The following is a 17,500-nucleotide window of genomic DNA, read 5'->3' as shown; positions in this document are numbered from 1 at the left end:
TCATAAACTCAAGAAGCACGTTCATTGTGCCACAATCGTGCACTTAACAGGACCATCCTGTCACTACACTTAAATCGTGACTGGACGCTGAAGGCGACGGACGCTTCCGAACACCGTTTCACGTCTCACTGTCGCCTTTCAACATGAACGGGGCGAATGATACTCAAACTCAAAACGTATAGTTTGCCCTTGCTTCTATAGCGCTAACGGTTTTGCTTACTTCACGTTTGATCCCTTGTATAGACGCTCGTTACTCTTCTACAATTCACTTCACCGTCACGTCTCACCTCCTCAATCACAGGCCATTCACAAGCTTCTCCAGGCGTTATCTGCAATGTCAAGTCTTTATATTTCTTACAGTTAGCCATATCAGTTATTCTTCTCAAGCGGCCCCCCCCCCTCCCCCTGCAATGTCACGTCCTTATATTTTTTTGCAGCTCCCCATATCAGTTAGTCTTCTTAACCGCCGCCCCCCCCCACCCCACCTTGTCATTAAACAACTCGTCTCTCACTTTTGCTTTCCCTACAGAGATATTCCAACTATCTCCCACTCAACTTGTTCTTGTTTCTCCAATCCAAGTGCCTTAACCTGGAGGCGATCCCTGCTACCTCGTAATTGGTGAAACAACACAATAAGACAGATGTCAAAGATGCAATAGAAGACTGATCATTATTTGTGTAGAATGAATGTAGGAAAAGGTGGTCTTAAGAACTGGTTTCAGCAGCTTCTTCTCTTCTGTCGAGAGATCTGAACAGAGGCACAACTGCGGCAACACAAACATTCAAAAGAACTCATGGCTCACTTTTCGTTGTCACATTACTGATTGGTCGAGTTCTTCAATATGGCGTCGCAGTGACTAAGGTCACCAACAACCTTCCTACGGTACTGACTCCCCGATCGCTTCTTATTAGGTCAATCTCCATCCTGCTCATCCTGTGTGCTTTTTGAGAGGCGCTCAATCAATATACTGAGTTGGGTTGAATATAAAATTTAGGGCAAAGGCCAAGCACTGGGACCTATGAGGCCATTCAGCGCTGAAATGGAAACTGACGGTAAAAGGTTTGAAAGGTGTAACAGGAGGAAGACATCGAAGCAGTTGCACTATGAATCAATTGTTAGGAGAGGGTGGAAATCAGATGAAGAAAGACAATATGAACAGAGGTACAGTACTGCAAAGAACCTTAAGTAATGCCTACAGTGCACCACATGAGGTCCATTGACGGCAATGACTCCCCCCCCCCTACGGGGTCAATCAATAAATTACGCACCACGCATAATTTCCATTCAAGAAACTAGGGCATAAAAACTGGAAAACATTTCTCGCTTATGAATAATCATCTGACAAATAATAATTAGCTATGAATTAGAGGCCATTTAATGCGGACAAACAATGCTTACGTTTGAACAACTGCAATGATAAATGGGACGGAAACAGGGCTGACTTACGAATAATTACACGGCACTAATCTTTGCAAACATCCCTCTCTCGAGAGAAATGACGAGGCGATTTCATAAATAGTGACATAACATAAAGGCCTTCATACCGAGTCATGTCAACAGCTTCGATTATTTTGACTGCTGGAATATTTAACCCTTGTGGTGTGTTAAAATCTTGTAACATCTAATCTGTTTCGGGTCAAAATGACCTGTCTTATAAATTTAGACAATTCCTTGCCATACAAACTACTTTTTGATTACTTTGCTTGTCTAAGGCACACTGCAAGAAATTTATCATTCAGACTTCAATTCTATTACTGTTAGCCACCCTATTTTATTGAAGAATAGCTTTTAGTTGAAATTATTGTAGTTGAATATTGTGACCCCATGGTGCTTACATGTAGTTTTTGGGCAAATTGCTGTTACTTTGCTATAATTTTTGCACATATAGCAATGCCATCTTTTTGTATATCTTTCCTGAGATTTAGAATGGTTAGTATTTATAGTCAGCTTGCAATTGCAGTAATTCATCAGCATTGTAACATCTAATCTGTTCCGGGTCAAAATGACCCGTCTCATAAATTCTGACAGTTCTCTGCCATACAAAGTACATAATTGATAACCTTGCATGCCCAGGGTCTACTACATGGAAGTGACTGTCATTCAGACCCCACATCTAACCCTCCTAACCACCCTACCTTATTGAAGATTAGGAATTAGTTGCAATTATTGCACTTGAACGTTACAACAGCATACCGCTTACATGTAGTTTTTCGGCAGACCTACATATTTTAGGGCTGTTGCCTTGTATAATAAGGTGCCCTGTGAGGTTATGTTAGACTTGCGATAATCTTACGCTAAGTCGGTTGGTTCTGACTTCCATACACATTGGAGTGTCTTGTGGTTTGATGATAACTTACGAAGTCAATATCTTCTTGGGTTATGACGACGGAGATGTGTTAAACTCATGATGATAGGTTCTAGTAGAAAACACTGAGTACAAAAATACATCTATTCTTCTGAGATTACAAGATGAAATTGTACAAGTCTGCCAATGATGATGGTTGATTGAGTTCTACATGATGAAGCTCAGATAAAAATGGACAGGTCTTCTAATGATGATGGCTTGATCGCTTCTTCTCTACAATCTCGTTTACAAATCATAAAGGAAGCAGACAGTAGCTCGAACATACGAACATACACACAGATAACATAGATTACAAATCACGTAGGTCGTTTGAATTATAGGTCACGGTGGTCGCCTCAAGCAAGAAGCTTGGGCTATAGTTTATAAACAAATGAATGACCACAGGTGACGGCACTAGACACTGACTGATTATACAAGTCATCTTAGCCTACTTTATTGTATACGTCATCTTAGCCTACTTTATCGTATCTGGTCTGATCACATTCCTGCAAGCAATCTAGTTGACCTCTTGGGTCACTGGTTTTAATTAATCATAGTTTCAGTTTTTTATATATATGGAATAACATTCCATATTTTTATTATGTAACACTTACACATATTGTGGTTACTTTGTTGTCAATTTTACACATATGACAACGCTGTCTCTTTGCAGCTCTTTCCTGAGACTGAGAATTATCATATTCTAGAGATGGTCTTGCAGTTTCAGCAACTTGCCGGGCATTTGGCGTCCTAGGTAATGATACCCTTGAAGACAATACAGGTTGGACTAAGGCCAATCCAAGTTCATGAAGAAAAATTCTTAGCTTGAAGGTAGCTTTTCCCTTCCAGTTAGGTTGCACTATATCCCAAAGGACAAAAGCATTGTAGGCAGACACATCCACTATGTTATCAAACAAGGCCATAGGCCATCTTTTTGTCTGACGCTTTGACCTATAAGTTGCAGCAATTTTGTCTAAATTATCAACCCTTTAGTTGAATTGTAAAATTCAATTATGTCAGGTTTCTTTTCTTCTTTTTCACTAATAATCATACATCTTTGATGCAGTTTGTGAAAAACTTGGAGCAAATATAGCAAAAAGTAGGTACGGGTCGTTTTGACACAAACAGATTAGATGTTACTTTTTTTTGCTGCTCATTAACTACTGGGAAAAATTTGACCAGACTTAGGAGGTCAAATATAAATAACCCCCCTAAAGTCAAGAAAAGTCAAGGAGTATGAAGCTTCAATCTCTAAAAACAAGAGAGATATGCTAATGTAAAATTGTTTTCGGGTCAAAACTACCCCCTAACAGTGCAGCAAGGGTTAAATTATCCGCGGCATACTGACTAGGTTTTATTTTAATTTGATTTGATTTATTTATTGCCTTTTCTTTTCTTTTTTTAGAGATCTTTGCACTTAGGAGGTGAGGAATAGCATTCTCACTAACTATCCCATATTCCCAAGACGAAGCAAAGGTTTATTTTTTTATTAATTAATTACATTAATTAAAACGAACCAGTGCTCTATGATAATTGATTACATCATAAACTGAGACAAGAAATGTGGATTTATACAACACTGTAATTCTTAAATGCGACTGCCTTGCAACCTTGTACATTGCAAAATGGTAAAATGAGAGAGAGAGGAGAGAGAGAGAGAGAGAGAGAGAGAGAGAGAGAGAGAGAGAGAGAGAGAGAATACGATTCTTTTACAGCAGGGGTGTCAAACTTAATTCCTTTCGAGGGCCAATTATGCACTTGGTTATATTCTCGAGGGCCATCAAAGATTGGTAATGACTTATTCCTTATTCCTTATGACCTATTTATCAAGATTTGCAATAAAAGAGCCTTATTGCCATCAATTATAATATGAAAAATAAATATATAAAATATTGTCATATGAATGAAAGGTAAAACTTATTATGTTCTGTTTTAAAATAGTTTAGTAAACTTTAGTTAAATTTTCCTCGTTCTAACAGTTATAGTAGCAAATATTTCTTTACAGAAATATTTGCCAACCGAGTATAATTACATTGTATAAGAGGATGCGAGTGAAACGAACGAAACGACAAGACAATATAAAAACCATGTGTTATGTGCAATTCTCCGAAAAACACCATTTTTATTTATTTATTTACTTTTTGCCACAAAACCATAATTGCACAAAGATTTGGCAATCAAGGCATTCAACAAAGAAGACGAATAACTCCAAATGACAGCAAGTGTCCTCACTCGTGCACATGATCAAAAGAGACAAAGATGCTGATGAGAGAGAGAGAGAGAGAGAGAGAGAGAGAGAGAGAGAGAGAGAGAGAGAGTGCAATACAAACGCAGGGGGAGAATATCTGTCCAGTGGCCACATGGACAATTGCCGAGAGCTCCCGGGAAGGACTCCACCGAACAATCAGCTTCTGCCTCCATATACAAGATGCTGAGTCAGCGCACTGCTTCCCCGACGACCCAAAGAAGTCGGACAACAAGAGAAGAAAAGCCTCTACAAGTCACCAGTCTGTCAATTTGATTTCACTCACAAAAAATGTTCCTTTATTCAATTCTTTCCATCAAGTCCTTGAAGTGGTCATGTGATAGAATAAAAATGGTTTTCTACGGAGGGCCATTTTTGGGTGATTTTGCCTCGTGAGGCAGTAGTATTATTTCCCTTTGTGCATTTTATGTTATATTTAAGATGAAAATATGTATACTAAATATAGCGAATATGTATACTAAATTATATCGAACGGAGGAAAATGTTCTGTCTCCCTCTAAGCGCGAAATACACCATCCTTCAGGCTTCAAAGATCAAATTAGTACTCACTCCGATTTCAACTTCATTCCAACTGGATGTAAATAAGCGTTTCCAGAGCCATTTCAGACTGACTCCCCTCCTTCCTGCACCTCCCAAAAAATCCAAATGGTTTTAGAAGAATTATAGTCAGCGAATCATCGAAGAATTGGAGTATTGCATTTGATAAATATGCTTATATTGTTTCATTAAAATTTGGGATGGATGGTTATAAATATCTAAACAGGGGGATATCTTTAATCTATGTCGTCAGACCAACGTTTCTCCAAATAAACTATGCTGGGCAAAATCGATACTGACCTTCATAACCTCTCTCTCTCTCTCTCTCTCTCTCTCTCTCTCTCTCTCTTTTCTCTCTCTCTCTCTCTCTCATACACAGATATATACAGTCCCGCATCGAATTCTTATAGAATATGCAAAAATGTTTAATAGCGATTCCATTTCTCCTTATAAATTAATCCAAAAGTGCTGACACACAATAATGACGACTATTTTGGAAGGTCACTCACCTCTGAATATCAAATGGAAATAAAAAAAAATCCGCAAAATAACAGACAAAGCAAAACAAAAACGAATACCAAAGACAGATCCAATTACACGAGACATTTAAAAACGTCAATGAAAAAAACTGCAACTCATCCCGAGACCAAAAACCTCAAACAAAACTTAAATGTTTTTCCTAAAAAGGAAAAATATGAAAAAATATTAAAAACCTTCTTTTCGTCAAGGAAAATACAAAGTCAGTCATAAGCAATTCATCCGGGCTTATGGAAAAACAAAACTCGTCAAAACCTAATTTTGGAAAGGGCAAAGTCATGATTACAAAGACAATCTAAACAGCGTAAGTATTGACGCCTCAAAACAAACTAAAGACTTATAAATAAAAAACGATATCTGAGAATATATCAATAAACGGTCAAGATCTTATATATATAATAATACTACCCTTGCGATGATAGACTGAAATTCCAGTAAATCACTAAAGTAATTAGCGACATCAATGGGTCAGTTCCTTTTCGCAAATCCAATAATAATAATAATAATAATAATAATAATAATAATAAGAATAATAATATAATAATAATAATAATAATGATATCGAAGAAGAAACTTTCCTCTCGTTTAAAATCAGGTAAAAAAAATTAATATCTATCTATCTATCTATCTATCTATCTATCTATCTATCTATCTATACATATATATATATATATATATATATATATATATATATATATATATATATATATATATATGTATATATATATATATATATATATATATATATATTATATTCCCATATATAATAAAACCACTCCAGCATCCAAATCCACCAAGAGGTAAACAATTGTCATCTAACTAACTCCGTACATTCGTGACATATGCAGACTCCCTCTCGTACATGAAAGAAAAAGAAAAAGGAAAAAAAGAAGCCTCTCTTCACTCAATTTTCATTCTCAGCATCAACTCCTCCCGACGTCCCATGGAGGGGGGGGGGGGTAAACCTCCTCACTCCGGTGAGTAATAGCTGGGAGATGATAAAAATAACATTCCAGGAATCCTTTTGCACTGCTGGAATTCCGACTGGAAGATTGGACACATCCGCTGGATTCCAGATGCCAAAGTTTTGCCATTTTTGGCACAAAGTGGAGTAAACGACAAATGGTGACCTATCCTGACCTTAGTCAAGGTGAAGGTAAATCTATAATAAGTACATCTCGAAACTATCTATGGGTCGAAATATAATCAAAGGCTACGACAACTGGGTGTCACATGGAGCTTTTAAGATTCATTCATAAGATTCATTCATTCATTACATGTTTATGGTTAAATTAATTTACATTAAGACCTTAACATTGAGCTTTTAAGAAGTCCTGGATAATCAGCTGATGGTCAGTACAAACATCTCCATTATTTCCTCGTTGTTTCATGAATAATCTTCCGTTTACACTTAACAGAGTTATGACCGTATAAAGTGTGAGGTAACCAAACTGACAAGCAAACACACACACACACACACACACGCACACAGTCATACAGAAAGAACAACAGGCCACTGATTTCCAAAGACCGCCTCAAAACCCGTTTGAGGTTGATTTATTTATTAAAAAAAAATTTTAAATGGTGATAAATCGTGAATAAAAAATATTGTCCCTAAGTCTTGAATGCCTTAAAGGGGAACTTGAAAGGCAAAAGTCCCGTATTTTTTTTGCGTCGAACTCCGACCCAATAACCATTTCCTGGCTCCTTGCAGAAACGACCGACCGAGCCTGTGGTTATGGACTTCGAGGAGAAAATACGACGTCCAGCCCGAATTCTTCGAGGGCCAAGGAATCCCGTGCAGGACCCCGAAAGAGATGACCCCCAATTCTGCCGAAGGAAAACCTGTGTGTGATGCGTTCCAAAATATCGACAGGAAAATGATGACCTTTCCGGGTAAAGAAGTGATGATTTTCGAAAAGATGGAAATTTGTCCGAGTGTAATTTGGTTGTAAATGATACGCCATTATTTTTAAACTCTCTCTTGAGAGAGAGAGCGAGAGAGAGAGAGAGAGAGAGAGAATAAAAAATGCCAAGAGGGAGAGAGAGAGAGTAAAACTGCCAAAAAATATGACAGACAAAAGCATAAAAGCCTTTAAGAGATGCCGCCACCATAAACATCCCATCGTCAGTGCCAAAAGGAGAAAGGTGTTTTTTCCCGGTGTCCTGCGCATCGCTTCTCTCTATTATGTGGGAGAAAGATGAGAAGGAAACCACAGACAGGGAGCTCACAGAAGGCAAAATGGCTTCTGACAAGATGGAAAGCAGAAAAAGACGGGAGGGAGACAAACAGACGACGCAAGAAAAAAAAAGTATAATAATGCTTTTATTTTCACATTTTAGGTTACAGTGGGAAACTAAGTTTTTTGCATGAAATACTTCATCAAATGAGAGATGATCACCGAAAACCAAGCCGACCATATGGTGCCTTTGAAAAAAATAACTAATATTAAAACTACGTACAAATTTTACTATAAGCATCATTTACTAACCGATTCAGTAGCTTGATACTTACAGGTAGATTGTTCCCATTTACTGGCCCTAACTGACAAGAGCCTGAGCTGCTATTTCCGTCTTAGTTCTCAGGATATGAAAATTATTTGATTAACTTGTTTGACGCAGTTTACCTATGAAATATTTTATGCCCATGGCCAAGCAACTTTTAAATCTTCCTAGAAGGTAAAAAATAGTAAGCAGCATCGACTTTCCTCACTCTTTTCAGTCAAAGGTTCAAAAAATTCTTGTATTTATTGAATATGAATATAGTGTTTTTAGGCCAAAGCCAAACACTGGGAACCTATGAGGTCATTCAGTGCTAAATGGAAATTGGATTGCGAGTAAAAGGTTTGAAAGGCGTAACCAGGAGGCGGAAAACCTCAAAGCAGTTGCCACTTTGAATCAAGTGTTAAGAGAGAGTGGAAAGTAAGACAGAAGAAAAGAATATGAAAAGGAGGTACAGTAAAAGGAACAAAAGGGATTGCAGCTAGGGGCCGAAGGCACTCTGCAAAGAACCTTAAGTAATGCCTACAGTGCACCACATGAGGTGCACTGACGGCACTAACTAGCTAAGGGGCTTGTTTTTTATTGACCTCGATGTCCCGTCACCTCTCGAGTGCTGACCCACAGATATCATGAAAGGACTCCACAGAGAGAAGGGAAAAGCAGCTTGTCTCTCCATATGGGGACTTGAGTCTGGCTTAAGCCACCTGGCGGAGGAGTGGCAGGCTTAGGACAGCGGTGGGAAGTGTGGGATAAAGGTGGGAAGTTTCCCACTTCTTCTCTGCTTCTCTCACCTTCCGCTTATTATTTCCCCTCTCTCATTTCCTTCTTCATTCTCGGTCACGTCCTTGTTACGTTAGCAGGATCTCGTTTGAGTCCTGTAATTTTCATGTTACTTGAGAGAGAGAGAGAGAGAGAGAGAGAGAGAGAGAGAGAGAGAGAGAGAGAGAGAGAAGAGAGACTCATAATATATCCCAAATACAAAATTTTCCTGTTTACACTCACTTCTTAATGTCGAATTTCCTCATTAAGAAGTAACTAGATCTGCTTGTTCATCACATAGCATCCTTTGTTACATCAAAATCTTGATTAAAATTAACAGAAAAATAAAATAAGAAAAATTAAATAAATACCATGAATAAATCGATCACATGATGCGCTCCGTGGCACTTCTATCCTTCATACCTGTCGATAAGCACACCTGAGGATTAGCACTAATTATCTACTGTGGTTTCAAACGTGGAGGTTCGGTGGGTATCTTCCCGTTCATATATTTCGCCTTAAAAATGCCCTAGTGTGTTGGCCCAGTAGAAATATAAAACGGTTGTGACGGGACCTTCTACCTCTGAACTTCCATCTGCACATATGAAGACAAATTGAGTTTCGACTAAAAGAAAGGGAAACGAACTTTATGGGGAAATTTACTTCAAAGACAACCCCGCTTTTGCAGGGAAATTCCCTAAAGGGGGAAATCCGCTGATAGGGAAACTGATCTGAAAGGTGACACTCGTACCTGGTAGAATAAGCGATACCCACAGAAGACTCTCACCTTCAGGTCTTGAAAATAAGACCTGCCAGAAATTTATTTGTTGAGTTGTTACATAATTTTTTCGTTTCTAATGACTGATCTCTTCTTTCTGTATTGAGCATTACTTTTGTTACTCTTTTCAAATGAACACTATATTTGATGGAAGGTTGAATTCCAAGGCAATGGCCCATTTGGTGGCCTTGTTCCATATGTGTAAGGTTCCTCTTCCGAATAATAAGAATGATTATGCAAGAATGATATACATAAGGAACCAGACAGAAGACTGGTGAATACAACTACAATTTGCATTTATTATAACGTTGAGAGGTAAGTACATATATCTTAGTTTAACAAGACCACTGAGCTGAAAATAACAGCTCTCCTAGGGCTGCCTGAAGGATTAGATATTTTGACGTGGCTAGGACCAACTGGTTACTTAGCAACGGGACCTGCAGCTTATTGTGGGATCCGAACCACATCGATAAATTACAATTTCTATCATCAGAAATAAATTCCTCTGATTTCATGTTGGCAGAGCAGGGAATCGAACCCGGACCCTGAGATCGGTAGTCGAGCAAGTAAGCGACTCATCCAACGAGGATCATAACGTTAAAGGGTAGTAATTAGGGTTAGGTACATATAACAGACTCATCAAATCCTATACGATAATTTTTTTTTTTAAATACCAACTCTGCTACTGATATAAAGGGGCAATATATTCCTAAGTTGCACTGAAATGTATCAGATAAGATTTTCTTTCTCAATAAGCAAAACGTTTTTAGAAAACCAACATATAATAATAACTCCATTTCCCAAAATGATTCGATTCCCAAATGAGGAATACGACGAAGGAGCGCCCAATCTGTCACCAACAAAGGATTCACAATGACCAAATATCCTAATCTCATTTACTACCGTACAACGTAACCATAATATGAATACTATGGTAGATTTCACATCAACCGTGCATTTGATGTCAAGGCCCGTCCCTTAGGACGCTCCTGATTGGCTGCTGATAAGCAAATCACAATGCTGGAACCTCTCAGTCTCTCTCGAGAGTTCACATAGGCAGGATGTATGCTCCACCTCTCCTGAGGGATACGTCTTTCAAAGGTGAGAGTTTTCCAGCCCTGTGATTGGCTTATCAACAGCCAATAAGGAGCGTCGTAAGGGACTGGCCTAGACATCAAAATGCACGGTTGATGTGAATCTACTTTGGCTACAAGAGAATGCGACTACAATTCCAGCCCCTGCAGACACCAAATATAAAAACAGAAGTCGCAATGAATTAATACGAAAGAATGAACGAAAGCATACGAAAAAAAGACGAAAATAAGCTGAAATAACAGAACCCGATAAACGGAAGTAAGAACAGAACATTCGCAAATAACAAAGCCATTATTATCTCTTTTCGGGATACGTGACACAGCACCGTAACAAAGGGGAATAATATATATATATATATATATATATATATATATATATATATATATATATATATATATATATATATATAAATGGCTTCAGGCCAATTCCACCATGCATGACCTCAATCCTGTAATGCATAACTCTTGGCTTTTCTCGTGAACTTGAGATCATCGTTCATAATACACGTTTGGAAAGAGTAAATGGATCATCCATTCCTGTGATCTAATCGAGATATATTACGGAGGCTGCCATCTATCTCCTGATGGACGCCGTTTTATTACATATATATATATATATATATATATATATATATATATATATATATATATATGTGTGTGTGTGTGTGTGTGTGTGTGTGTGTGTGTATATATATATAAACACTTATATTCTTATATGATAATTATATTAGTTGAATAAATCGAAGTAATAATAATAATAATAATAATAATAATAATAATAAAAATAAAATAATAATAATAATAATAATAATAATAATAATAATAATAATAATAATAATAATAATAATAATATTTTCGTAGAAGACCCTCTTTTATGCAATGCTGTTAAAAAGAATGGCAGAATCAAGAGTTAATCTTATATATTGTTTTTTCTATTTGCCTTACAATTCGCTTCTCAGGCTCAGCGATGTTTCTGAGTAACCGGCCGATATTTATATTGGGAATTTTCAAAAAATTATAAATGCTGAAGGTAATCTTTTATTAGAACATGATCTCAGGTCCAGGACAAGAAGGGGTCGTCGTCAGTGCCGGTATTATTCCGTAGGTGTAGTTTAGTGCCGGGCCCTAAACCAAAGACGACCCGGTCCCGGAACTGAACTATGCCTACGAATAATACCGGCACTGACGACGACCCCTTCTTGTCCTGGACCTGAGATCCTGTTCTAATAAAAGATTACCTTCAGCATTTATAATTTTTTGAAAGTTTCCCAATATGAATATTGGCCAGTTGCCTGGAAACATCGCAGAGCCTGAGAAGCGAATTGTAAGGAAAATAAATAGAAAAAACAATATATAAAATCCACTTGCTTGATTCTGCCATTCTTTTCAACAATAATAATAAGAACGCGAACACGACCTGGAACCCCACATCATAACCATTAGTTTTGGATAGACTGTGATAGATAAAAACGATATCATAATAATAATAAAATAATAATATAATAATAATAATAATAATAATATAATAATATACAATTCGCATCAAAAGCACCAACAGTCAAAAAAGGATTTGTTTTCTTTAGAAAACGTGCCAACACTGTTAACTCATTTTTCGTGATATTTTTCAAATTTTTACAATTGACCGTTTGAATACAACCACTGGGTCAGTGGTAAGTACTAGCGAGAGTAAGATAACTTTTTGTATACATTTTGCTCTAGTTCAATTTTTCTATTTTGTGCTGCGTTTTGTAATAGGTTAAAATAAAAATAAAAATAAACGAACAAAATAGAAAAATTTTAAAATAAATTCTGAGGAAAATTATTTAAAAATTTTTTCTTAATGGAAAAGCAGGAATGTCAATGAAAGTAATGGGGAACAAAATCAGTGAATACATTGATAGTTATATTTGGCCGACTTTACATATCAAAACGAAGTCAATAGTGACTTTTTACATCTTCAGAAGGGTTCGCCATCAACTTGATAAAATCAATCGATTTAGAGTCAGCTCCAAGAAGAATCTGGATCTCTTAGGAATATAAAAAACTTTTATTTTGACTTATTTTTCCTAAATCATACATTAAATTATTATTCAAACTAAGCAATAAATCATGCAGGAACAAGAGCGTTTAAACAGAGGCAGCTTTGTCTTCTTCAAACACTTCAGGAAAGTTAACTATTCTTTTTCACATTGATCAAACCCAATCTTTTACAAATATATATTCAGTCTATCATGATTTTACCGACAATGACAATAAGAATCACAGGATTATGACGTTACAAAATACTCCATTTTAAATATATCAGTCACCACCCCCCCTTCCCTCTCTCTCTCTCTCTTGAAGAACTAGGACTCCTTATTTCTCCATCAGACCAAATATCTTCAGCGGGGTCAGCGATAATGGTCCTTATTTGATATGGAAATAAGGAAACAAATCCGACGCAAGAAAGAAGTCGGGAGGAAAATGGCCCTTCAGCATTCGTGCTATAAATAAAGGCGAAAACTCACACTGACCCCCCCCCCCCCCAACCCTGTCACAACACAACAAAACTATCCGAATTCCCTCCCTAATTTGGTGGACCGGAATCAATTGTGCGACGACAGTTTTTGGGCTATGAGGCGGTCCCCTATCAGGGCCACAAGCCACCTCCCCCCCTGACCCTAGGTCCATTGGCCCACCCTTGCAACTCCCTTTCAGGAGATGTGGACGACGTGTCAGGTTTAAAGTCCACTGCGTCTTGTCTGACGTAAAATGAAGGTCGCTGGAAGATCTGTAAGCGAACAGATTTGTGTATAGGTCAATGTGAAAGTTGCTCTCTCTCTCTCTCTCTCTCTCTCTCTCTCTCATATATATATATATATATATATATATATATATATATATATATATATATATATATATATAAATTAATTGATTTGAAGTTTTTTTATCTCACCATACTCTCTCTCTCTCTCTCTCTCTCTCTCTCGCCTTCTTCATCTTCTTCCAACACCCTTTCTACATCTGGATCTGGACAGAATTTGACATCCGGTCTCCATACAGTACTCCATTGAGGCAGTGCGCTGGAAGACCTCAGTTGTTTGCGATGGTCGCTGATTGGGAAGAGGGACAACAGCGCCCATCGACCATTCGATCTACTGGAGGCTGCTCAAATGAACGCGTGCAACGCGAGCAGCCTTTACCACACATGCGTTGACTCCTTCAGTTAAAAGTTCATTTCAAAGCGTCCACCTAAACGCAAAGACCAAAAGAAAACAAAAATGCGGAAACCGAATCGTCCCGCCATCGGCCACGGAAACAATGGAGCTCTTTTCATCGGATAATGTGCGAAGTATCTCACTCGCTCCCACTCATTACCTCGCTCCCTCTGACGTGAAAGAGACTACGGGGCCACTCACACAATACCCTTTGCGAAACGTTTAATAATTAGTTAATATTTGTGCTAATCCCTAATTACCTGGCCTAATTCAGCTAGTAATGGGACGCTGTTAATTTTCTTTACTTTCAGCGGTGGGTTAGTGTTGAGAGAGAGAGAGAGAGAGAGAGAGAGAGAGAGAGAATGTCTTTTTTTCTTTTTTTTTCTTTTTTCTTTTTTAAGAAAGGAAAAATTTTGTAATCCACTGATCAGAAAGCATTTTAGAATACTGTTACTGTGATGAATACTAATCGTCGTCACCCAAACATCATTAACTTCTATAATTTTCCCAACTAATGAGACGAATATGTCACTCTATAACGTACTGTCGGCCAAAAAACTCGTGGCAGAGTTTCATAATTTTTTCGTTCACCTGCCTGACGCCACGATTCATGCCTTATTTATCTATTTTTCTTTTCTAAGATGGAAGAAATCAAGTGTAATGGCGTTAAAAACAATCACTGATATCTTTGGGACATTACGTTAGATTATTGTGTAAAACTATTTTCCATATAGCAAAATTGACGTGAACGAAACGAAGTGATAAAAGACGTCATATCACAACCATAGATATACATTACCAAATAGATAGGAGACACATATCACTAGTATATCGCATAAACATAGTCCTTAAATTATCATTTCAATATTAAGTTGAAGATAGTTGAATTATTCCATTTGTTAAATTTTTACAGAAAACATTGGAATCTCACAAAATGCTATCAAATTTAAAACAAAAAGGAAAAAAAAAACCGATATCTTAACAGTGTGAACCAGGCGACCTCACTCTATTGCTTTTGATGTTATGTGCACGGGAATCTAATGTCAATGTGCCATTTATCGGTCTAAGAACATCCCTCGATGAGCGAGAGAAGTATTGCACTGCATTCGTGCAAGTTCCTGTTTGGAGAGATATCAGGAAAGCTTAATAAACCGGAGAGAATCATACATAGATGAATAAAATTGTTTAAAGAACGGCAAAATTTAGAATATGGGCCTAGAGGTGGAACACCTCGAAGCACCACATGAAAGCAAGACAATACATTAGTGTAAATGTTGCTGAGGCAACATTCATTTGTGAACTTTGAATTCTAGTGCCTCGTTACGACATTGCTGAACCAGGAATCATAACTAGCTCTACCGCTTATGACTGGTGTCTGATGAATACTTTAGATGAAGAGGAAGAGATTTTTAAATCTACACTTGAAGTCTTTGATAGTTGTCTAATGAATAAGTCTAATGAATAAGCAAACTTATCTTTGATGGATGAGAGATTCAGTTAGGCTTACTCTTTTTGTTTTGTTTTTTATCGGTGGCCAGTGAATACCACGGATAGGGAGGGAAGCAGTTTCAATGATGCATGCATTTTTTTCTTCAAACCCCTAAAGAAATACATTTTATTGGGAGATACTTTATTAACATCGGCCTAATCATCCATCCTATACGCCACCTCCGCTCTCTTCTACATCTCAGGCGACTAGATAACGACTTCTCACTACGAACTCCATCTCGTGAAAGCATCACTAATGATAACCTTTATTCTAAAATTCCTCGCACCGACAACGGACGCCTTAAAATGCATGTTTATAAAATATTTTCTGTTCAAAGAAACTTTATCTTTATAAAATATTTTCTGTTCAAGAAACTTTATCTTTCATTCACCCTGTAGCTGTCAAAGAGCAACCCTTGATTAAGCAGTAGGTTTTTTCTTGAAAAAAAAAAAAAAAAACAAACAAACAAACAAACAAACAAACATGAAATAGACTTAAACGAAGAACGTCACCTTTTCATATTTCTTATCCTTTCCAGCTACTTAGAATAAATGCTCTTATGGTAGTAGGTCTAGTAGGTATACATGTGAAACTAATTTAAATTAATTTCTATTTAGAAGAAATGAATAACTACAGAAAGATCACCTAAGAAAGCTTTAAGGAAAGTAAGCCATTCTTAATGTATTCGTCAGTTTTGACTCCCATAGCTTTCCAAGGTGTCCCAAATGAAACAGGATGATATGCAAGGAATTCGATAAAAAATAAGACTGAATTATTTATATTCGTTTGATTTTTTTATGATTGCTTTTTGAACTTTGAATAGCTAGGTCTGAGTTTAAATTATGTAAAGCAATATGAAAAGGATAAGAAGAAAGGCGAACATGGCTAATAAAACAAGAAGAATAACTGGGAATAGTCAAATAAAGCAGATTAGTATATATATATATATATATATATATATATATATATATATATATATATATATATATATCTATTCATTAATATTACGTATCCGAGAGAGTATGCTGCTGAAAATAGACCTAGACTAATCATGTAGGAAAATCAGAAGTCCAACTTAGGCCCACTAAATGTGTCATGCAAATTATTTTATTGATCAAGAACAAATAGTTTAACTAAACATCGTTTTCAAAGAATGTTAACGCCTTGATGTATTATTTATCGGCTGTAGGAGACGATACGTTGAGTCAAGACTCGAGCGGCAGCAAACCAAAAAGCCAACTTCAAAATCTTCGGTATGCTGTCACGAAGCTAGAGTTGAGAATAAATTTAGAAATCGTGGACCCATCGTATATATTTTTCCTTACTTTGCAAAATAATTATCTTTAATACGTTGAATAAGTCTACTCTATTTTAATGTAATTTATTTCAAGTATAGCACCTTTGAAAGGAAATGTTATTTATTGTTAAGTAAATAACCTAGCACCTGCATATGGCAATATTTCCATAACGAAATCAACAATGAATTAAGAACTACGCCAATTCTTCGTTGGCCGTCTGTACACTTCGATGAAGCTCTTCTTTCCACCAATCGCATGGCAGCAATAACTAACAGGTGAGAAATAACAGGTGACTCAACATAGATTTTAAAATATGACTGAAAAGTTGGAGATGAATATCTAAATGGAAATCTGAAGACAATGTTCATTTATGTAATCCGTCAATAAACTCAGGAATGAGTAAGAACGAATTCGCTGCCTATATCAAAGAACAAAATCGCCGGTACTTTTGACAACAATCTTGATAATAAAAGGAAAACCTTAGAAACGCCTCACTGCAATGCTTGCCATTCACAGGACGCGTGACGTGAATTTCTTACCGATGGCGTCTGCTTAATTCCCGTGACTTCGGGAATCTTTCTTCATGAAATGCTGCTCATCAATGCTGATAGTACGGCCCCTCAGTCAGCCCCTCAGAAACGAGACCGCGATGAAAAGAGCTTTAATGACGCCAAGGAGATCCCTGGGATCCGTTGTGC

This window comes from Macrobrachium nipponense, chromosome 26 (assembly GCF_015104395.2).
Source record: "Macrobrachium nipponense isolate FS-2020 chromosome 26, ASM1510439v2, whole genome shotgun sequence".
Taxonomy (NCBI): domain Eukaryota; kingdom Metazoa; phylum Arthropoda; class Malacostraca; order Decapoda; family Palaemonidae; genus Macrobrachium; species Macrobrachium nipponense.
This window is presented reverse-complemented; position numbering follows the sequence as displayed.